The 24,951-nt window shown below is 32.2% G+C and overlaps 1 protein-coding gene across 2 annotated transcripts in view; it reads right to left on the reverse strand.

Moving 5' to 3' along the window:
- Window positions 1-24,951, reverse strand: part of LOC113400675 (uncharacterized) — a 163,282-nt gene that overhangs the window by 57,744 nt on the left and 80,587 nt on the right. For both annotated transcript variants that reach the window (XM_026640324.2, XM_026640323.2), the window contains one exon: window positions 14,955-14,997. The gene's annotated coding sequence lies outside the window, so the exon portion shown is untranslated. The remainder of the gene's footprint in view (window positions 1-14,954; window positions 14,998-24,951) is intronic.

Raw genomic sequence — 24,951 nt, forward strand, 5'->3', positions numbered from 1 at the left:
TCGATCTTGAACCCTTGGGCTATTGTCGTCACCACATCTAACAGAAGTGATAAGCTTTATTAGAGGGGTAAATAAGAATATTAGTATTTTCTTATAATGGGCCAAAGGTATTAATCTTATTTAAAAGAAAACATTGTACAAAGTAAAAAAAAACATAAGTACAAGTTCTATTTCATACATAGTTATTTAGCAATACCTTTTAGCTCCAAATTCTTAGTGTATATAGTCAATGATGAGGAGCAGTCAGATATTCCGTCAACACGTTATTTCTTTTGTTTTTTTTTTGTTTTTTTCTTAAGAAAAAGTAGTTATCCATTTTAATCAGCATTATGTTAAATTTTCTTATCTTGTAGACGATAAAATCGATTACAATCTTCCTCATCCGGCGAACAGACTTTCATTGCTGATCACACGGTGTAGGCAAGAAGAAAATCACAGCCAAGGTAATATTGAACGGGTGGAACTAATTGCTCAAGACTTAAGAAAATGTAAAAAAATAATAGCAAGGAATTCGCTCCTCCGTATATATGATCATATGGATTATTGAAATTATAAAGGTTTTTGATATCTTTATCTGAAGACGAAACAGCAGGCAAGCTAAGCTTTATGCTGTTCTTTGTTCAAATTCTACAAATTTTGATCAGACAAATGGATGTGTATGTTAGATGTTTACTCTCGCGATGTAAAGGACTATTGTAGATGAATATCTCAGTAGAATGGTAAACTAGAATTGTAGGTTACCACAGACCTAGTTCATAATTTTTGCAATACAAGAAAGCAGTACACAGGTGGAATAGTTAATATTTTGCTTGGCCTTTACTTTCTTCTGAAGGTAACAAAGAAAATTGCTTCTCGGGCATAATTAATTCTACAGTAAAAACGCTTTTAAAGGGCACTAAAGGCTTCTTTGTGATTCCCTGAGTGAGATGAAAAAATTTCTGACCTCGGAGTGCAATAAAACCCGATTAAAGCGGCAGTTTTGGAAATATTTATTTATTAATGTAGTTTACTACATATTAGTAATGTGGTTTTCTTATTATTTATGTAATTGTATTTATTTATTTTATATTATTATATATATAGGCAGGCAAATCGGCCACCTAGATATAAGTGCTGGAAGAAATATTAAACATTCTTTATGCAGGCAATACGCCACTCTCTTTGGAAACTAATGTGTTATGTCCCTTGCACCTGTAATTATGCTGGCTCACTCACCCTTCGAAGCGGAACACAACACACACACAATATTAAGTATTGCTGTTTGGCAGTTGAATACGTGATGAGTGTGTTGTAACACCAATTTAATAAATTTTGTTGAAATATAATTACCTGGAATGGAATTGTACATTTATTAAAATTCCAAGATAATATGAATACTCAAAAAAATCATGTGTTTATATTAATCTCGTGCTCGGTCTGCATGTCTTATAAAAATGTTGACACATGTCCAATCAACCCACATTTGAGCAGCGTGGTAGAATACAAAATGGAAAGGGTGCCTAGGCCCAGCAGTGGAACATTTACAGGCTTACTTTACTGTTTTTTCTTTATGAATACTCAGATCAGAATCATTACTAATTGAGATAAATTCACTCAAAATATGACAATACACCATTGACACGAGACACTTGTCATCTAAAAGGCGCTGAAACTGGATTCACCACTTTAGGAAATTGTAGAAAATGGTACACAGTTGATGGCATTGAATAGGAAAACTATATCTTATTCCGGTAGGGTCAGCAAAACTATACCGTTACGAATTTTTTACAGTATTTTTTTTGGAATCAATTCACCAAATTGATTTGTAAAGCATTGGTCGTTAATAATTATATTATATATATGAAAAGCAAGTAAACAGAATGACAAAGTTTTAGAAAAAATATTTTTGAAAATTCGTTAATCCCTTGAGTTGTTTATAGTATTTTATGGTAAAAACCAGACTCTACCCAATATAACATATTGTTGATACGAAATTTCTCAGCTTAACAATATTTAAGTTTATGAATAAATTTGAGATCAAAAACTAGCGATAGTAATCATGAAAAGTACCAAGGCATGATTTATTACTTTGTGAATCTAGAGTTGTATAATAATTTTTAAAGTTAATTGTAAATAAATTTTCTAGAGAATTCTGTTGCCAGTACGAGCAGCGAGTAACAAGCTTTTAGAATTGAGTCCAAGTTATTTGCATAGCGCCTTGAAAGTATGAGACTTTGTTCTTCAAACCGCCTCAGGCTCTATTTAGTCTTGGATTTCACTCCGGTATTTTACGCATTTTTATCGAACAATCTATCTTTTACCCTTCTGTGATAAACATACAATAACTCTGTATTTACTGTTTATTTTGAAGGCTTATCAGCACCAGCATCTAAACATTTTGAATCTTTATACCAACTTTTTCAAAGATTACTGATGGAAATTATCATAGGTATACAATTAGCTGTACGAGCTGATAGATAAATATGAGTTTGGCGATAGTAATCGTGTTTGATATGAAAGCCATCCAGATTCGAAGAGCACGCCATAGTAAATTAAATTATTTTAAATGATTACATACATATTTAAATATACATTTAATACATCAAACTTTCACCGCAACACCGGCTTACTCAGATTAATATTTCTTTTATCTGAACCTGAAGTTTTTACACGAATTACAATACTAATCGTTTTGGATTTATTTTAATGTCAAGACATATTTAAATTATATTGGAGTAAGAAAAAAATATGATTACATTTTTTTTTATAATATAGTTAAACGTATGCATAAATATGTGTTCACCATGGTCATTGCCGCTGTAATTCTACCGCCAAACAGCAGTACTCAGTATTGTTATGTTCCGGTTTGAAGGGTCAGTGAGCCAGTGTAACTACAGGCACAAGGGACATAACATCTTAGTTCCTGAGGTTGGTGGCGCATTGGTGATGTAAGGAATGGCTATTTGCTCGTCCGCCTATCGATATCATAAAAAAAAAAGAAAAAATATATATAAACCATTCGCTACCAACCTTGGCAATTAAGATGTTATGTTCATTGTAACTTTGCAAACCAGACAACAACGATGCTAAGTATTTCTGATTCGCGGTAGAATATCTGATAAGTGCGTGCTACTTAACCAAACAGACTTGCACACGAGGCGATATTGATGTGTGTAATAAATATTCTGATTTAGTTGAGAACTATATTGATACTTTATAGATAGCAAAGAAGCTGCATGGTCTTCTAGCGAAGAGATAAAGCAGAGGATATACGATAAAAGTATCATGAAAAGTATACCAATGAGCAGAATTTCAAAACCGGTCGAACAATATCGAAGATCTCCAAAGATATAACAACATCAACTTATATACATTTGCACTTAGGTGTATATTAGAAACAGTTTCGAATATTCTGGATCAATTGACATTCATAGAGTTGATAAGGGCGTAATGTATTCGAGTGAGACATGAAATATGATAGTTTACTGTGAAACGATGGATGGTATCGACGTTCAGGTATTTTTATCGCGCAATATTTTTGCTACATTAGATATTATTGAAGATGTAAAAAAAGTTTTTGAAGTACTTAGAGTTATTGATGTGTTGGAAAAGAAGAAATAAGTATTTCTTGGAAGTTCGTCATTATTTATACTAACATTATAGGTGCGAAAGTGACTCTGTCTGTGACCTCTTCAGGCTTCAACAGCTTAACCGATTTAGATGACATTTAGTTAGGAAATATGGGAAGGGGAAGAACATCGGCTACTTTTTTAATTTACCCCTCGAGGTGTTAAAATGGGGGTAAAGGGCTCAATTCTATAGGTAAAGCTCTGCGAATTTCGCGCGGTTAAAGTCGCAGCATTATCACGTATTCACCCGAGTTTTTAAATAAATTATTTTATAATTTTGATACCAGTTTAATATTAATTTGTAAAATTACTTTCATTACAATATTTTTTTATTATTATAATATTATTAATATTGATTTAATAGGTAGGTTACAAGGTAGTAATAATAGTTTCATTTTTAGAATAATTTTTAAAGGCGATTTAATAATTAATCCATTATTATGGAAGTAATGAAGATCTAATTGCAATGATTTCAATCATAAAGTGAAGCTACGACAATGTTAGTTATAAACATATTATATATAACTCGTATCAGTGCTTGCTTTAAAATGTTTTATGCTAATACATCTGCTATGTTGTGCAGACTATCCTGCATTTTATTAAATGTAGCATAATTTTAAATTTTTCCATCGGAACAAGAGCCTCTTTGAATTTTAAAATTTCCAACAAAAATGTTTGAAAACTTTCTATAATAGTTTAGTGTATTTTTGACGTTTAATATTCGAAATGACGTTCTAATTTCAAAACTTGAGGAAGACTTTGATGACATTTTTGAAGTCGAGATAAAAAGACTCGGATATTACTATTCTTTGACAGTAATATTTAAGGTCTGGCATGCGTCTTAATGTATCTTTAATTACTATTTTCGTGCGTTTGTGTTACTGTGTCAGTAAATAAGTGTCACCAACAACTAAACTGGGTCAAGATTGAACCTAGCTTTAGGTTTAAATGAAGAATTTTATAATATTGTATATAGCTGGTGAGGAAACACCGCAACTGAATTCGCTACTGGTAAAAACTAATACACTTAACAATTACCTTACTTTTCAACCGGAAAAGAGACGACATAAACAAACATTAATTATATATAAAGAGATAATATTTCTGTATTTAAATTTAACATTTTATATATACAATAATAAATACTCTGATTCTCGATGGAAGCTACGTTCCGAACTGACGGCTTAAATTCAAAAGTCCTTCTAAGGGCCTATTTAAATAAAGGCTAAAATTGTTTAATTTAAAACGTTAACATTTAACAAATGTTAACATAATCGGTTAAATATTACACAAACAGAAACAAATGTTGACAAAAAATTATATAAAACAAAACAAAGCGAGTTGTTCGTGTAGTAGCATCACTCATATTTCACAGCGAAACCAACTCGGATGTGAACAAAAATATTCCAAGCACGCGAAGCCGCAAGAAATATCATATACTTAACCCATAAGAACTTTGAAGATAAAACGGTCGTGTTGTCAATGCTTAACTGACGACTTAACTCAAGGAAGAGTTTTTTTTCTAATCCAATAACTCACAGGTTCATGAAGACTATGTAGCAGGTCAGGTGAGAAATTAGCTATTGCTCATACTTTTTTTTTATTGGATTACAGCCGAGCAAATGATAACATAATCACTCACAGACATTGTTCCATAGAACTCAGAAATTCCTCTACTTACCCTGGCCCTCTAAACCTGGCCAACACAAAAAATTAAAAATTATTAGTACTGATTTGCGGTATATTTGATGTTCAAAATCAAAATATTCTTTATTTAAATAGGCTTATAAAATCATTTTTGAATCGTCATGTTGCACTGTTGAATTAAATGTAGCTAGCATTGGTTCGGAAAGTAGATTCTACCGAGAAGATTCATTTTAATTATATAGTATGTCAGTAAAGTACAATTAAATATCCTGCCTAGAAATTTTCAATATAATTTTGAGTAATATGCCTTATTTATCAATGTATATTTTACATGAGTTTCAAATTTTGTATTAGGCCAAGTTAAAAATAGCTGTGGAATCTTATTATAGAAACGAATACCGTGCCCCAGGCAAGATGTATTAACTTTGCGAAGTCGGGAACTAGATGTTTTTAGTTTACCTTTCCTCCTCGAGTTACGTTTGTAGCACAACTGCCTACCAGTTGAATTAGTACAAGAATAACATAAAATTAGTAAATATATTTGAAGGGACGGATAAATAATCGAATATATTCAAAATTTTTAATTTAATGACTAATTATTAAGTTAAAATTGAGAGGTTTCAGTGTCATAAGATTTGATTTTGATTTGTTCACGCTGACGTGAAAAGATTTATATTCACAAGTGAATTACTTGATTTTAATTCTTGCATCAACATTCACTGTCAGAATGAATGTCATCGTGATTACAATGAATATTTGTAACAATGTTGCAGGGTGGTAGGGCTGTGTTATTCTACCGCCAAGCAACAATACTTTTTCGGTTGTTTTCGGGTTTGAAGGGCGAGTGAGCCAATGTAACTACAGGCACAAGGGACCACAACTTAGTTACCAAGGTTAGTTGCGTAAAAGAGATATAAGTAATGGTTAAAATTTCTATCATCATAACTCATGTCTTTGAGCGGTGGTGACCACTTACCATCAGGTGGTCATTTAGCCCGTTCGCCTATCTACATCATAAAAACAACAACTATCTGTATATGATCATGATTTTCAATTGTTTACTTGAAACTTCTTGAATTACGGTAAGATTTTCCAAATGTCATCTTTTATTTCTCAAGGAAAAATATATCATTTTTCAACGAAAATACTCTTTGAATGAACACGATTCTGTTTACTCGTTGCCTTTGTAATCGTCTTTCAATCCGACTCGGATGCTGTGATTCGAGATCCAAAAGACGTATTTCGTGACGACAATACTTTTAATAGCAATAACAGTTGTATAGTACACTTTATATATTTATAGGGAATGTTTTTGTACGTGTGTTTTGTAACTTGAGGTAGGTATGATGCAATAAGAACAATCGATTCGTAGTTATACCAAGTATAAGTAATTTATTAGTTTGAATATATCATTAGTTGGTGGTAGGGCTTTGTGCAAGCCCGTCTGGGAAGGTACCATCCACTCAACGTAAATTCTACCAACAAACAGCAATAACTCGTATTGTTTTGTTACGGTTGATGGGTGAGTTTGCCAGTGTAACTACAGGCACAAAGGACATAGTAACTTAGTTCCTAAGGATGGTGGCGCATTGGAGATGAAAGGAATGATTAAAATTTGGTCAAAAATATAAATGGTTCTAGACTACGCTATGTATAAGAAATACCTGGTATGTCCATTCCATTATTCTAAATCAAATTCGACTCCAATTAAGTGGCAGATAAAAGCTAGACTGTAGTTATTATGTAAATCGTCAGCAATATATCGGTGTGTTAAATGAATTTAAAATTTTTAATAAGCAAAACAGTCAAGAAATACAAACTTTAAATCATATTAATTTTTGATAGTGCTCCTGAGATAGCAAGTATCGAGTAGCTGAAATTGAAATTATATTAACAGTCTGATATTTAAATCGCTCGAGTGGGTACCTATCACTTAATATTGTTTTGTTTGCGTTTGAACGAGGATTAAGTCAGTAATAACAGTTATACTTCTGATAGTGAAAAGCGAAGCTTCTGTGAGTGAAGATAACTATTCCAAAAACTGTACTCATTTGCTTGCTTGCTTTCTTGAAATAGAGCAATAAACATACAAGTTATTTTATTTACGATTTGTTTTACTTTATCATATTTAAAGAATAATTTTGGTAACATAACGATTGTCTTGAGCCATATTTCAATAAATCGTGTAATTAGCTCATGTTTGAGCTCATGTATTCTTAATAAAAGCTCTTCTAACAATCCTCGGTTCTGCTCTACTAGAGTTATAAATCTTTGAGCGTTTTTCTACTAACATTCGCGTTTCAGCAACGCATACATTATGTAAACAATCACTCATCGTGGTTGAAAAATAAATTAAACTTCGTACTCTAGCTGACAGCGATAGCTAGGCTGAATTAATTTTTATAGACTGTAATTAAAAAGTATGTTTTTATATTAAACGAGTTCAAGCGAGCGACTTCATTCGTTTTATAGTTGTTTGAATAACATTCGAAAATTCATTTTTATACCAAGATTTATAAAAAAATACTGTATCGTGCAACAATATCATATTTATATCCATCCATTTATTAAATCCAGTTTCTACGTACGCTCTGATCTTTATAAAAAATATATTCATTGCAATTAATTGTTAAAAAATTTAGTATAGAGCCTCGGCTTTCTCAGTGCAAATATTCAAGTCAAGGGACGACGCTTGAAGTGAAACCGATGATTGCGGATTTAAAAACGAGCAAGCACCATTGAATTTGTAAATGCTTAGTGGTTCCTGAATGTAGTGGATATGTCCACCGACAGTAATAGGGCAGCGACGCGTTAGCCCAACATTGGGCTATTGACTTGCTCTTACATTAGAAACGGCCGTGGCATTTTATGATTTCATATATGGAAAACTATAAACTACCATAATGTACCTTTATAGTTTTCCATATATGAAATCATATTTCGTTGCGTTGATAAATCGCGTCAAATGGTTTGTGTATTTTATTTAAGCAACTAGCTGTGCCCGCTACTTCGTGCGCGTTTGAATTTAACATAAAAGTTATTGTTGTAGCCTAAGTTACTGATTATTACATCCGCTATCTACCAGTAAAAGTCCCGTCAAAATCGGTCCAGCCGTTCCTGAGATTAGCCGGAACAAACAGAGGGACAGACATTGAAATAAAAAATATTTTGGTATATTTACCGTGTATACATACATATGCATTTAGTCAAAATGGGTTATTTTAATATTACAGACACTCCAATTTTATTATATGTATAGATTAAAAATCATGTAGCGCCTATGCCAGACCCCTCCTGATATTTACACACTCGACTAACAATAAATATAAGATAATTGAAATGGGAATTCACGAGCACTATTTATTTTAGTAACAATTTAATAAAAATCTAGTTTTACGTATTTACTAATAGATTATGAAAAACAAAAACGGTTGTGGAATAAAATTTAAAGAAAACAGAAACGAGACCGTCGCGGGTCGCCCAAAATAAATATATTTTCCATAATAAATAGCAACGAAATTCACAAGGGAGTAAAGAGCGTCGTGACGTTTACCGTGACGGCATACGCGTCCGTCGTACCATCAAAATTATATAAATTTTAATAAATGTTCTAGCTTTATCTCTATATAGTAAAACAAAGTCGCTTCCCGCCGTCTGTACGCATAGATCTTTTTAAACGTTAAAGCGGTTTTAATCAATAGACTGATTCATGGGGTAGATTTAATACATGTTAGTGCTGAAAAGCCGAGAATATCAACTTTCCTACCCTACAAAAACACGATATTTTTTCTTGTTTATGTTTGTTCTTCAATCCAAAAGTTGTATATAGACCCTTATTATATCCGTGCGAAGCTGGATAGGTAGCTAGTTTATGTATTGTACAATGTATGGAATAGAGACTATCTCTTTGGTCGAATCTCTAGAAATTAAGATATACGTATCATATTTTGAGTGTTTGGCTACACGTAATCTGTCTTCTCTCAGACTCTCATGGTCCGTTGTGATTGGACACCAACCCGAAACAACCACAATAGTTTAGACTGCAGACACAATACTTTAGTTGGCTATGTTAGAACTGGGAATGTGACACTTGCAATTTCTTAACGAAGTTGCTACTGCGACTGTGACAGACACAATAGCTAACTGTCCTAACTAGAATCAAATCGAAGACCTCATGCAGCTATCTAGGCTTGCCAATAGATAACGAGGTATTCCTCAAACTCCTTTGCCGCATAGTGAAGTTAAACAATTCTCTTTTCATAACGCGAGTATGAAACAAAACAATGAAATGATTATTATTCATAAAACTCATCGCTTTAATGTTGGTATTGTTAATGCGCTAATTTGTAAAAGCTCGCCTTGGTTAAATTGATAGCATTCTACTTAACACAATGGTTAATCAGTGATTTTTGTACGGAACACTTTGTATTATTTTTTCTGCCATATAAAATTTATCTTAGTAATAAAGATACTTTTTATATTAAAGATAAATATTAATTGAACTTAACACAGTAATGTTATTCTATATATATATGAATGTATGACGAAGAGTTTCAAGTGCTTGCTAAACAAACATACAGGTGCGTTTTATTTTGTCACAATATTTAAAGCTAAAGCATATCAAAATAGTTCACGATTAAAATTCTGCCATTTTAACACTAATACAGGAAAGAGATGGCAATACATGTAGTTCTTTCATTTAAATTTAAGATTGTGAACAATAGAAATAACACATCATCAGCAATGCTACCAATCATCATTGTATATATAATTTATAACAAACAGCAATAGTTAGTATCCTTGTGTTCCGGTATGAAGGGCGAATGTGACTGTGTAACGGCAGGCACGAGGGATATAGCATCTTAGCTTCCAATGTTGGTGGCGCATTGGTGCGATGTATGGAATGATTAATAATTCTTACAGCGCCAATGTCTATGGATATTGGTGTAAGTGGTCACCAATATCCAAAATGCTATGTTCGATTGGGCCAGAGTTATTATAGGCACAAGAGAGAGAAAATATGTATATATACATATATATCTTTTCTTTTATTATATAATAATAAATAATAACAATCATAACTGACAAGCACAAGCATCGTGGGGTGATAGGTAGAAAAAAAAAAATGTAAAATTATCTTTTAAAATGTCAACCTCTTGGTTTTTAGCGCGCTTTAAGTGTGCTCTTCGAGTACTTTTTTCCCTATCTATTAACGAATATCTTTGAGCGCAGACACGAGACAAAATTTGCTCAACTGTTAGTCTTAAATCTCAGTGATACTTTTATCAATAGATATAGTCACCAGTCTCAAAAACTCGATAGATTGATAGTTAGAGAAATTTAAAGACTTCAATTTAAAAGCGAATGAGCACCGAAATCTTGATGATTCATCACAATTATCCTCATCACATTAATAGAATAAGCAAGCTTTTATGTATCAAAGCCGCCTAACCTTTTCTCGTAAAGGGATATAAATATAAACCAGACACGTTGCTCCAACTTCGCACGAGATGAATCGTAAGCATAATATGAAATCAAATAAACCTAAAAATTCGAATGAACTTTAGCATCCATGAATCTTGACCACTTGGCACTCTCTCATAAATTTATATGTTCGGACGACACTAACAATATTAAAAGTCTGATGTCTGAGCTACGCGACTTTTCTAGAGAGGATTTTTTTTTGCTTTGAAATTGCTTCAAGTGCTATAAATGTTAAATGATAGTTGCTTGGAAATCTTTTATGAAATATTTTATAGTAAAAATATTATATGGCGCGTGTATTTGTGACCATTTCGTGTTCGTAGCACTAGAGGCTTTCTTGTAATTTCAAGATGATATGAAATGCTATTAAAAAAGGTTGTTAAATTCATATATTTGTGCTGTGGACAATACTATTCTTTAAGATTTTTTTTTTATTTATTTTTTTTTCTTTTTTTTTACTCTGTGGAACCAGCTTTCGCCGGCGGTTTTTCCGAACCGATACGACTTGGGAAACTTCAAGAAAAGAGCGTACTCTTTCCCGAAAGACCGGCAACGCACCTGCAAGCCCCCCGGTGTTGCAGATGTCCATGGGCGGTGGTAGTCACTTTCCAACAGGTGAGCCTCATGCTCGTTTGCCACCTCTAACATAAAAAAAAAAAAAATAATAAAGAAAATAAATTAGAACCCGACGTAGAACTTGTTCGCAAAATGAGTGAATGTGCGACAGTGACTATGATAAATATAAATAACGTATGAAGGTTCTTTAAATATTCTATAAGTAGGACATAGTACATTTGGATCGGACATTAAGCGCAACATTTTATCTTTACACAACTTCGCGAGAGAATTTGTCAATTTCCGTTAATCAAGGAAATAAAAAGATAACATTTTGGGAAAACTTCGTGCCGATGGAGAAAAACATTTCATGAAAGTGACCCGTCGATCCGAGTGGCATTAAATTAATTACGCAACGGCGCGTCTAAAATCTTTTTCTCGCAAATATTAAGAGTGAATTTTTGCGAGTATATTTGAGTTATATATTTTATAATAGAAACATATATTATAAATGCGAAAGTGACTTTGTTATCCCCACACCTCATAACTACTCAACCGGTCGTGATGTTTTTTTGACTTAGCCAAAGCCTTTGATTGTGTTCAACATGATATCACTATGGAATTTGAGAATGTGCGTTCGACCTTTTGACTACTTATCTTGACAATAGGTTTTAGAGGGTTGACGTTAAAAGGAAAAGCCTCTTGGGGTATTAGATGGTATGGTGATCCCTTAAGGATGGTGGTTCCGCAAGGATCAATTGTCGGACCGTTTCTATTCCTCATAATGATAAAATACATAAATGAGATGCCCAGTTTTATAGAAAAAAACATTGATATATTATTGTTTTCCGATGATACCTGTCTAACTCTGTACGTGGTACTAGATACAAGTCGGCAACAAGTCGGCACAGCTTCACTCAATGTAGGCCATGCATGAAACTCGAAATAAAATCGTGGACCGTATATTTTTCACGATTTTGTCTGTAGTCTCATAAATGCTTTAGATTGATGAGAAGAATGCTTTGCCAACGAGTACCTAGGGCTAATTATCTTATAACTTTTAGGGCACAAACTATATCATTATTATCTTACTTTTCAATAAAATCTTTAAGCTCAATATCTTTATTACCTTTTTTATGTAATTCTTCTGTGTGTAAGAAAGGATTTAGATTTGCAGAATCATTTAGGAAGGTACCACGAACTAGTCATTATTCTATCGCTAGGTATTATCATCAGTATTACTGTTTCATTTTGAATGATGATTTTACTAATATAATTAAAAGCAGAAGACATAAAATCTCAAGTCAATAATTGATTTATACGACGTTGATGGTGTAACGAATAATAAATATTTCAGTATATACCCTATTCGCCTATTCCCTTTTCTTACAGTTTAAATACAAAAACATTTAGTATTTCTTCAATGAATATAAATTAAACAACTTTTACCAACTATTTGTGATCTGATAAGCTCAAGATGATAGATCTGAAAGTAATTCTCGTTAATTTCAATAATAACTTAAGACACTCTAATTGACGTTTCCTTTACGAGTCAAAGGTAAAAATAATAAGGTAATAATTTTTCAAAATTAATTGAAATCGTTGAAAATATATAACGAGTAATTGGGGTAGCTATTTTCGTTTGAGTTTCCTTCTTCTTCCAATTAGTCTTTGGTCGGGACTTGTAAAGCGGTGAAGGCTTAGGACGTGGTACAAGAATTAATTTATAAGCGAGAAACGCTTAAGTGGTGTGAAACACAGCTTCTTATTGCTTTAAGTGCTCTATCTATTAGGCCATCTCAGCTCTTTATATATGAAGAGCGTATTAGAAATATTCTAAGAACTCCTGTATATTTAATAAATCTGTACTAATAGTACACGCGAGTAAATCTATCTGTTTATTGCTCTTTCATGGGCAAACCACTAAATGAAACAAGCTTGACCCCAAGGACGGACATAGGCTACTTTGTCATGCCTAGCCCCTAAAACGCAAGCAAAGCCGTGGGCGACAACTAGAATTATATATTTATTTAGTGAACAAGCTCAAATTCAGTACACTTCAACAGAAAAAGTAATATAATTGGCAACCATTTGCATTATATTACATGACTAGCGTGCGCGTTTGAATTTTACAAAAAAGTTTTTGTTGTAGCCTTAGTTACTCCTTATTACATCAGCTATTTGCCAGTGAAAGTTCCGTTAAAATCGGTCTAGCCGTTCCAGAGATTAGCCGGAACAAACAGACAGACAGACTAAAATTGAAAAAAATATATATTTTGGTATATGTACCGTGTATACATGCATACGGGTGCATTTAGTAAAAAGCGGTTATTTTAATATGACAAACAGACACTCCAATTTTATTATAAGTTAAAAAATTCTTATTACTAATAATTTCATCTCATTTTAAAATACCGTTACCGCATCTTGACATTTAATCCTCTAAATCTTGTATAGATATAAGTGTATTATTTTAAACTTGCACCATGTGGGTTTTAATAACTCCATCAGAGCCGTTTTTCAAAGAATTACCTAAACAACTGGCAAAACTCGGAAATCGATTCCTGGTCTGCCTAAACTGCGTCAAAATAAAAACATTCTTAATTTAGACGAGATATAAACAAACGTAATCTCATCTAATCTTTCCTTCATAGAATATTAAATCATTTTAGATGCAAGAAATGTTACTTTCAGAGATAAAATATTTCGTACTGATAATTTAAATGTTAAACGAATTTCCTTAATAGAAAGTACATTAATAGGTATTGAAAAACAATCAACTAATTTAAATAATCATAATGATTATATTTTTAGGATAATAGTTATGTCTTGATAGTAGATTCAGAAGTAAAACATGGCAGTAATTAGTGTATTACACGAAGAACTGTTGAATATATATGGATCTGACAGTTTGTCAAGTTTTTTTGAAATTTATTACTCCACAAACATAAGCGTCCATGTTTTTGATTACGTCATATTTCTTTTTCTTTTAGTAATTACAATATTATTTATAATGATTATATTAGTTTAATTTAAAACATTTTTAAGAAACATATATATAAATAAATTAGCATTTGACAATAACACTGATAAAGTTGTTGACGTAAAATCGTTAAAACATTCAGGATCAGGCTCATGTCAAATGAGACACGTCACTAATTGGATTATGATATTATTAAATCAGATTTACAGTGGATTCCGGATAATCAGAACCATACAGATACACTCGAAAGTTGTAATTAATAATAAAACAATAAAATAGTTAAATTCATTAAAAAAACTTGATAGTCAAAACGATAATGATCAATGATTGCCTATGGTAAATCCAAAGATGTGAAAAGTGATCGATTATTATAATCCACACAGGCAATCATTTAGATTACTTATTTAACGAGCATTTAGAAGTTTGTTTCTTATTCAGTTAGTAAGATCTAAACGGCTAATGTAACGGCTTGTGCAACGTTTTAACAGACAAAGCAAAATGTCTTGCTAAAACCTAAATATCATAAGCACCGCGCGATTTATTAAACCCAGCTTAACAATTATAGCCTAAATTGTAGATAATATTGAGTTTTTGAGTTATATAACCGCAAATATAACAATAGATAAATTATAAACAGTTACTAATAATATAAATGATGCTATAAATAAAGATCTTACCTTAAATGTACCACGAAACAGGAAAACTGCAAACGCTTTTCATCTGAAATTTAAAAGACATCGTTTTATAATTTTTGAAGATTTTTTTATAATATATTAAGTTAAAAAGAGACGTTACGATGGATGTAATCATCCATATTTTAGATGGATGTGTAATGTTGAATGAGAGGAATGATAAAAACATATCCGTAATACAGTCGAATCTTCATCAGATATATACTGTATATAATTAATTAATAATAAATAAACCGAGGAGTTAATTTTTTTTGTTCCAATTTCTCAAAGAACAAGAACAAGGAAAAAAAATTTCTCCGAATTAAAAAAAAAAACAGTATATTATCAGTCATAACTGTTGTGTTCTGATTTGAAGAGTGAGTGAGTCGATGTTATTACAAACACAATGGACATAACATTTCAGATCTTATGGTTACGGTATCTTGACGCTTACCATCAAATGACCTACATATTTGCTCGGCTACTTTCCTAAAAAAATTAAACCTTAACAGGTTATAGAAATACAGTGAAAATGCCCGTTAAGGAATGGGAATATGTTATTATGATTATTTTTTAAGTATTATTTCAAATTCAATTTCTACTTTTAATTTAGGAATTATAAATTTTTCGTTAAATATTTTACAAGATACATATGTAAGACCAATACGAACAAAACGCCAGCATGTTTATGAAAAGTTTACGGTTCGGAAAATAGCCTTTCAATTGAGATAAAAAATAGCCTATACTTAAATCTGGACCCAAACGATTATCCCAGCGAGAGTCCCATTCAAATCCGTTCGATTCTTCGTACGTGTCGAGTTTACCAAACGAAGAAACGAGAGCAAAATAGACGAAAATTGTAAAAAATGTAAAAAATATTGACTTACTTCCGTCAGTATTTTTGTAAAAAATATTCACCTTTTCCGTATCTCCATTATTAAATTTCAAAGACAATTTTCTAGAATATTCCTAACTGAGAGTTAAAAGGAAATTACTCGGAACTGGAAGCCGAACAGGTTTCGGAACAACTATATTCATTTCTGCTGATTAAGTTTCCATTCTCTAACTGAAAAGTGTTCATTTCCGAGCTGTCTAAGCAAATACTTGTCAAGCGATAACATCACTTGACAAGTATTTATAGATAGCGGTTCGACAGGAAGAAATGTACCTAGTATCGCATCTGCCACTTCTACATCAATAGTTGACCGTTACACGTGGAGACTCTTCTAATCTGATATATCAATTGAAATCAAAAAACATATCTGATATAATATTTTACTATAATCAGTTTCAATGTGTTATTTATTTACATAAGAATAATTCATATTTCAATTATATAGAAATAAAAATTAAAAATAGTTACTGTACAATGGAATATTGGAATGGCGGCAAGAGTGCTAGCGGCATTTCACAGTTGAATCGCAATTCACATCCTCACATCAAAAAATTAAGCAAAACTCTTGTCACCAGTGGAGGCAATGAGGCGAGGTATTATTGTTCTTTTTTTTTTAAACTAATTTATATTTCGTTTCATAATTTCACATATTATTTTGATTTCAAGATTAAATTATTATACTGTACTAGCATACCAGGTCTTGAAGACGTGTCGACGGTAATTCATCAACAGTCCTACCCAGTTCCCTTTCATCCTCTAAGTCCAACTGTGAGAACGTAAACGTGTTAACAGCCATCACACAATGGCGTCCAGACATGTCATTGAGAAATTAATAATTAATGCGAGGACATGCGTGCCTTCGTCCAATTATATCTATCTCTTTGTCATGGTGGTCTAGCGTGTCAGAAGTTTCAACTGGCCAAGTAGCCAGGCTATACATATAATTGATAAATTACTGTTGTTTATCATTGATAAATATCAGTATTGGTTTTTATGTTTTGATTCTTTAATTATTTTTTTACAATAATATATCTTACTACGTAGCCGATAAGGTTTATATTATCTAGTAGCTAGTTGGTGTCGACACGTACGACAATATTATAATATTGTTGATGACTTTAAATAATTCAATTCTGAAAATGTACAAAAATATAAATTACAGAGACCTTAAGATATAACACAAGATCTTACTGTGTAGCGAATAAAGTTAATGTTATATTTTACTTTTATAGATTCTGTAAGATAGTAAAAATTATAGAATATTTCTAGGACATTATAAATGAAATCATTTTAAGCCAAAACCCCGTAAATGTGGAAATTATTATAAATAAAAATATAAAATGTTTACTTAATTTGTCTATACGAGTACATTTCGTTTTTCAGACAGATGAAATTAAACCCGCCTGAAGCCGGAAACGTTAAGTAGCTTTAAACACATTTTTCGTTTTCCTCAAACTGACTTTAAAGTAAAATTCTCGTTAAGATTTTTTTAAACCAAAGCTCTATAACCATAATCTACAGTAATAAATGAAAATACTTATTTTAAACTGAAACATGATATATTTTGAAGTTTTACCTGGTAGTTGGGCTTTGTGCAAGGCTTAGGTAGGTAACTTCCACTCATAATAACGCCAAACAGCAATACTTGTGTTGTTGTGTTTCAGTTTAAATTGTGAGTGAGCCCATTTACTTACTGACACGAGGGACAAAACCTATAACTTTCCAAGGGCAGTGATTACCAATTACGAGTATGTGGCTCATTTGTATACTCATACGTATAACAAGTAAGAGCTACTTAAATTTATAAATATTTAATTACGTTTATAAAATATCACGATAAAAGCTCTTCGCTCTTTGAACTATTTAATGTATATCGCAAGATTTTCTATTACAAATAAATACACATATATAAATTCCACCATATTCAGAGAAACCTTACCAATTTTTATGGAACCGCAAAAAATCTTGTATCAACCAGAACGTGATATTCATTACGAAATAAAACAAAAGCGAATAGAACACTTATTCTATTGGGGAAAAGATATAATATCGCTCGTACGTTGACTTATCCTTCGCTACTGCAGATTTATTAATGGGATCATGTTTGCACGAGACATGAAGATCGTGTTTCGGCGCGTCTCATATTAGCTTTCTTTATTTGACATAAGGTGTTGTGTGTGTGTGCGAAGAGTACAAAGTATATAAGATTATGCGCCCACGTTAGTGTCGGATTGTGGCTGATATAAAGTTATATGTATGTCACGAAAACTATAATGTCATCGTACTAAATAAAAGAATAGGTGGAAGAATTCTATTAGCCGTTATTGGAATTTTTTCTTTGGTTTTTTGTAGGCAACGACCATGATATTTTTTTAAATTAATGATACAGATGTTTACGACAAGGTTTGGCATGTTAACGGACTAGAATCAAAAGTTATATTCAAATATATAATATAAAATCACCTATAGAACGTGGTGTAAGATCCATAGTTGATTGATACGAACCGAGCAACTGACACGATTTCTATCGGCATTGCAGAAATTCTTTTGATAAACTCGACGCATTCGTTGAGAGGAACTTGTTGATAAATTCTGATAATCTCGAGAGAAGTAGGATTGTGATTTTAAAACGAATAGTATTTCTGATCGAAATATTAAAAGTAGAAGACGGCTGGAATCAAGTTGAACAGAGATAAAAATGCTCGTACAAGACTTTTTTTGTAGGTATTATTTTCTAATAATCCAAAGGAGGTTTTATTAAACACGGACTTATAAATTAAATCACAAGTGAAACATTTTTGTTATTGTCTATAATATAAATTAAATTAAAGCCTTTAGATTTTACAGCGTGATACAAAACGCTTAAATAAAATATCGCCGAAGTCACGAAACGTAATACTGTAAAAGAAACACTAATAACACTACTTATTTTCTAATTATGATGATTTTAAATCTAACTCCAAGTCAATTCAAGTCAATAAATAAATTTAACACCACAGAATATAAAAAAACCATAAAAACAATTCTCAGCGCAGAATTTCCAAATGGATTTATTCCGCATGAATTGGACGATGTGTGGAATTTAAAAGCAATTTAACTTTTTTGTCATACGAGTCGATGACCCACATCTGTTAATACTGGAAATTGGTAATACGAGTTTTATTATTGCTTCCGACAGCCGAGCAATTAATACATTCTGTTATAGCAATTTTTAAATGTTGATGAAGTTATTTCATACATAAACATCAGTCGTTGCGGGTTTATAAGGAAAGTTACGACCTTCAACGCTCTTCGAATTTTTCTAAGCCCAATAATGTACACGACCCACTTATCTTGACATCGAGTCGATTTGATTCATTTCAAGATTTTATTATTTTGGTAGAAATATCGTAGAACTAATTTTCAGTTAAAGAGGCCCATACATGACCGATGTTTGCACTTTTTCATTTCAATCATAATACATAATTATATTTTAAAGCGTCTCTAAACTGATGGAGATACAGTTGTTTTTTATTAATTTATTATATTAAAGTAACTATTATACATTACAATTATAAATGTACAAAAGACAAGTTTAGATGGAGTTACTTAAGTATTGAAACAAAAGGTTACAAGAAACTTCTTTAGGTTGACGAAATCTTTTTGAGCACAATAGATCTCAAGAAAAGTGATACCTGTGTTTCGTAAACTTTAATTATATTATTTTATTTATGTTAACAAAATATTCAAAGCGTTTCAAGTTTGCTTTGTGTCCAAATTAGTTTGAGTACCTCTGTAAATCGAATTAAGGAGTAAGTTACGCCGTTCTTGAAGTCTTAACGAAACCGCTAAAAAAATGTAAGTAAAAAAATACTAAAAGTAAAGTACAGTTTAATAACAGCCTGTAAATGTCCCACTGCTGGGTTGAGGATTTGGAGACTTTTGGCTTCCTCTCCTTTTGACAAGGTTTTGGAGGTTATTCCACCACGCTGCTCCAATGCGGGTTGGTGGATGCACATGTAGCAATCTCATTGAAATTACTGCTGTGTCTAATTTCATTGAAATAAGACAGATGCAGGTTTCACCGCCGAGTACGTGATGAATTTATAACCCAAATTAAGCATATGAAATTCCAGTGGGGCTGCCTGGTTTTGAATTAGAAATCATCGGTTAAGATGCCCGCTTTCTAACCACTGAGCTATCTACCCCTAAAAATAATTATTGATACAAAATTTAATAACCAAATGATATAGTTATATATACATGATCGCGGTTGTGTCAAACCGCTTGGTGGTAGGGCTTTGTGCAAGCCCGTCTGGGTAGGTACCACCCACATCAGATATTCATCAGATATTCTACCGCCAAATAGCAGTACTCAGTACTGTTGTGTTCCAGTTTGAAGGGTGAGTGAACCAGTGTAATCACAGGCACAAGGGACGTAACATCTTAGTTCCCAAGGTTGATGGCGCATTGGTGATGTACGAATGGTTAATATTTCTTACAACGCTATTGTCTATGGGCGGTGGTGACAACTTACCATTAGATGGCCCATTTGCTCGTCCGCCTACCGATATCATAAAAAAAAACCCAAAGATAATCCCAAATTACTTGAAAGTATACTTTCTGTTACAACACAAGTTAAAAGAGTTTAACTCATCGTATTCATCTTCCAGCGTATGTTGCGAGCGTATGTTGCGAGCGTATGTTACGAGCGTATGTTGCGAGCGTATGTCGTGTATTAGCAGCGATTATTATGTTAAACAAAATGTTGCATTGTAAAAATAAATTTAGAGTATATAACTCACTTTTATTGCGACGCCTGTTGGAATATTAACGTTGAACATTACAGGGGCTTTTTGCCAGTACTACTCTGTCTTACTCGCTATGTAAGTAAAATATTCGTCTTTATCTAAATCCTAGGCATGTAGAATTTTACTAAACGGCTCGCATTTTCTTTCGAATATGAGATATAATTTAATGTAAATATTTAAGTAGGGTTCAAGTAATCATACTTATTCTCTTAAATGTAACCTTTGAGAAATATTTATATTTAATATGTAAAGACTTAACAACACTTAAGTAGCATTCGGTAAGTATCGCACAGTTGGGCATTAACCTCTCTGGCTGAATCTTCGCTGGTGTTACTAATACGCCCAAAATCAAAATCAAAATATACATATATACTTTATTCCTATAGACTTTAACAAGCACTTTAGAATCGTCATTTTACAAACTATATTAAGTGAAGAAACGGCAATAAACTCAGCAGTTACTCTTTTTCAACATTTAAAATACAAAGTTATTTTAGTTGAATACCATTATGGCAGGATGTATTATAAACATATATATAATACGTCCTGCCTGGAAGTCAACAATTAACTAACGGTACTTATCGTTCGATCTTCATTGAATTTCGACGTATAATACACATATCCTAGTAAATTAGTTAAACTGACATGAATCAGCGTTTCCTACATCTAAGGTTAGTAACACGGAGAAATTCCTTCACGTGCCACAGAAATATTATTAAGAATATCAAAAAAATCAGAGCAATTAATACGAAAACTTATATCAGACTTAGTTACGAAAAATAAAAAAATATCTGCATTAATATAAAGACAAATAACAATGAAAAAGCTGAAAAACATCCAGCAAAGAAAAGTCGAGACGCCCCACTGTTTCTAATATCACAACACGATCAAACGATTATAGACCGCTGAACTGTTATTCTATGGCCAATACTACGAGTCGGTTAAAGCAAAAATACTTCACGCGAATTTAGTATTTGTGTCTTTAGTAACAAGGAATCAAAATTGTGTGATAGGATTTTGTAATGCCTGTTGGGAGATCGAATATCTATTACATATTCTAAAGCGTTATGTTTAGTCCACGGGGTACAATGGCTAATGTCGAAGACTTGGTTCAGAACAAACATTCTTTGTAAGTAATATTTTATTAGGTTAACATCGCGTTCATATCTTCTCTAAGGTCTTTATAAGTTTCTAAAGAAAGTTTACACGCCATTATTTTAAACTACACTAAGAGCATTTAATAAGAACCGAAATGGCCTAGTGGTTAAATAAAAGGCGTTTATCTTAACCGATGATTGCAAGATCAAATCCAAGCTAACACCACTGAACTTTCAATTGAACAAACAGCATTGGAACTGCGTGGTGGAACATGGTTCAAAATATTTTGCTCAAATACGGAGTTGCTTTATCGTTTTATAATGAAAAATATTAATTAAAAATAAAAATTGTTTGAGCAAATAGTGTATCTGATTGGCATGATTATCTTGACCCGTAGATAAAGGCACTATTTCATGTAATAGCTCATGTGATCTAACCACAAAGCCTTCTCGTAAACGACAAATATACATACATGCTTATTATTACAAATTACTTTTATTGTAAAAGCTACAAAAAACATTGAACAAAAAAGTACTCAGTTCTCAATGAATAAATAAAATGTTTAGAAGTAATTAAATTGTCAGTCATTAGCCATACTAATATTATAAATGCGAAAGTAACTCTATCTCTCTGTAAGTTTCTCTTTCAAGGCCAAACCCTGAACCGAATTTGAAAATTTAATATGAAGCAAGCATCGACTCCAAGGAAGACAATAGGCACACTTTTTATACCTACCTAACAGCTAAAACGGGAACCAAGTTGCGAACTACAACTAATGTTCTATAAGAACTTTTATGTGGCATTATGTACAAAACTAATTTTTAAAGTATTCAATATTAATATCCGATGAAATGATTAAACAGTTGAAGCAATACCATTAACGTCGACATTCCTTTTATGTGCCAGGAAGCAAATTATACTTTCTGTGGTAAGTTTCTAAACCTTTGATGCGGCGTTTAAGAGAACACGAGTTTTTAACCTCATTAAACTCATTTACTTAGTTAAACGCGTTTCAAATACTCACTTGGTTTCGAGATAAAAGATTTCATTAAACAGAATTTTAGCAAAGAAAATATATCGACAATATTGATCTTTAGATCGTTTTTCTTGAAGTATAAACATCGAAAATAAAAAAATAAAATTTGTTTACATGGTCTTTCCTTTCATGGTAGACGGACGAGCAAATTGGCCACCTGATAGTAAATGATCACCACCACCTAAACAAATTGCGTTGTAAGAAATATTAATCATTCCTTAAAAGCGCTAACCTAACACTTTATCAAGAGTATTTCTTGATAAAATAAAATCCGAACAAAGTGTTACGAGCAAAATAGTTGGTTATTAGGTGGAGCAAAACAAGATGCTAAATAAATTCAAACAACAAAACAATCCACTTTAAGATACAATTTTCAGAAGAGAATCACAAGATTACAGCTCTTGTTGTTTTAAAGAAAACGATAAGAAGATACAAGCTTTTAAGAGTATTCCTCCATTAGGCGACGGAGCACTATAATTTTCTAAGGTTCATTTGAGAAATGCGACGCGTGCTTTCATGTATAATATACATATATATTTACTATATTCTATCAACGCTCAATACCTTTGAACTTGTAGACAAGTCCGGCTGGCTAATTAGTTACGAAGACTGGACTTTACCATTGAAACATTTCTTCAAGGCAATATTTCCAGTATTTATATTATTCTTTTAACGTTTGGTGGTTAATGCTCTGGGTTTTATGATAAATTTACATTGTTCGATTATAATCTGACCCTTTTTAATACAAGTGCTTACTCAGACGGAAAGGCAACCTGTAGATTCTTGGTTACGTTAATAAACAGATCTTGGCTTTATTCCGAGAAAATTGCTTGACTCGAATGGACCACTCAACGGCCTAAATATATTTACCATTTATGAAATCACGTAGCACGTAACGTAAGCGGAAATTAAAACCATCATCATCACCATTGCTAATACAATTTACAAAACTTAGATCGATTGCTTAAAACAATTATTTATCTAATCCATCTCAATAGTTATCACCCACTCAAAGTGCTATTAAATATACATAATTTTTTTATATAGATATGTCCATAGAAATGACGCTTTTTTAGATACCATGATCTCAGAGGCATTGATGATGTTAGGAATACTACTATTTCTTACTGTGCCATTGTGCTTGGCAAAGCAGACCGCTTCCGAAAAAGTGGTCGATTATTCTGGTTGGCTTCCAATTTCAAAATTAATAAAACCTACCAATAACATTTCAAATCAAAATCGACGAATGACAATGAATCGAGTTATGATAGTAAGGACCACACATCCAAGTTATTATTGGCTTAAACGACCATAATGTAGCTTTATTGGTGGCACGTGAGGTGTTTGCCCCTCCATATTGAACACCGGAGGCGAAACTTTGGCTAGTGTGGTACTGGACTGGATATTTACGTCATATAGGTAACTAGTTTAAATAAGATATTTGGTATTATTGTAGATTGTGTACTTGAATTTATTCGATTATAACTGCAATATAGTATCTTAACCGAATCTGGGCTCTAATGCGGATAAAATACGATCAATTTTCATTTTTTTTTATAATCACAAGAAATAAAATCGTGAGAAAACTTGTGTGATGTGATGGATGAAATCTGCCACGTGTGAATTCACCGATCTTGGAGCAGTGTGATAGAATAAGCTTGTACTCTTCTCCTTAAACATGAGCAGGCTTAAACTCTACATTTATAATATAAGATTACAATTTGAAGATTTTAGAGTTTGTTACAATTATCGTAATGTCTAGACGTATTGCATTATCTAGTTCCATTAATTTTATTACAACCATTAGGTGGAATTAACTTGAAATAAAAGACAGTCTTTCAATGATAATTCAAACAAATGAAAAGTAAGCTTTGGTCCCTCATAATTAAAGTTTATCTTCAATGACAATGTAGATTACGGTCTGTGTAGGTGTCATTATAGAACAGCTTTTATTGCGGCGTAATTTATTTCAAATCATTTGTTTTAAGTTTCAATGTTTAAGATATATTTCGGATTGTTATTTTATAAGTTGTAATTTAGTAGAAACCGTACTAATAAGGTGAAAAAGAATCAGTGACCTATTTGAGATTCAAATAGTACGTGTATGTACTTGCTGCTTTGCTTATAATATATATAAAAAAAATGATACACATTATTACGATCTTTAAACGTTCATAGATAGTT

The sequence above is a fragment of the Vanessa tameamea genome, chromosome 22 (assembly GCF_037043105.1).
Source record: "Vanessa tameamea isolate UH-Manoa-2023 chromosome 22, ilVanTame1 primary haplotype, whole genome shotgun sequence".
NCBI lineage: Eukaryota > Metazoa > Arthropoda > Insecta > Lepidoptera > Nymphalidae > Vanessa > Vanessa tameamea.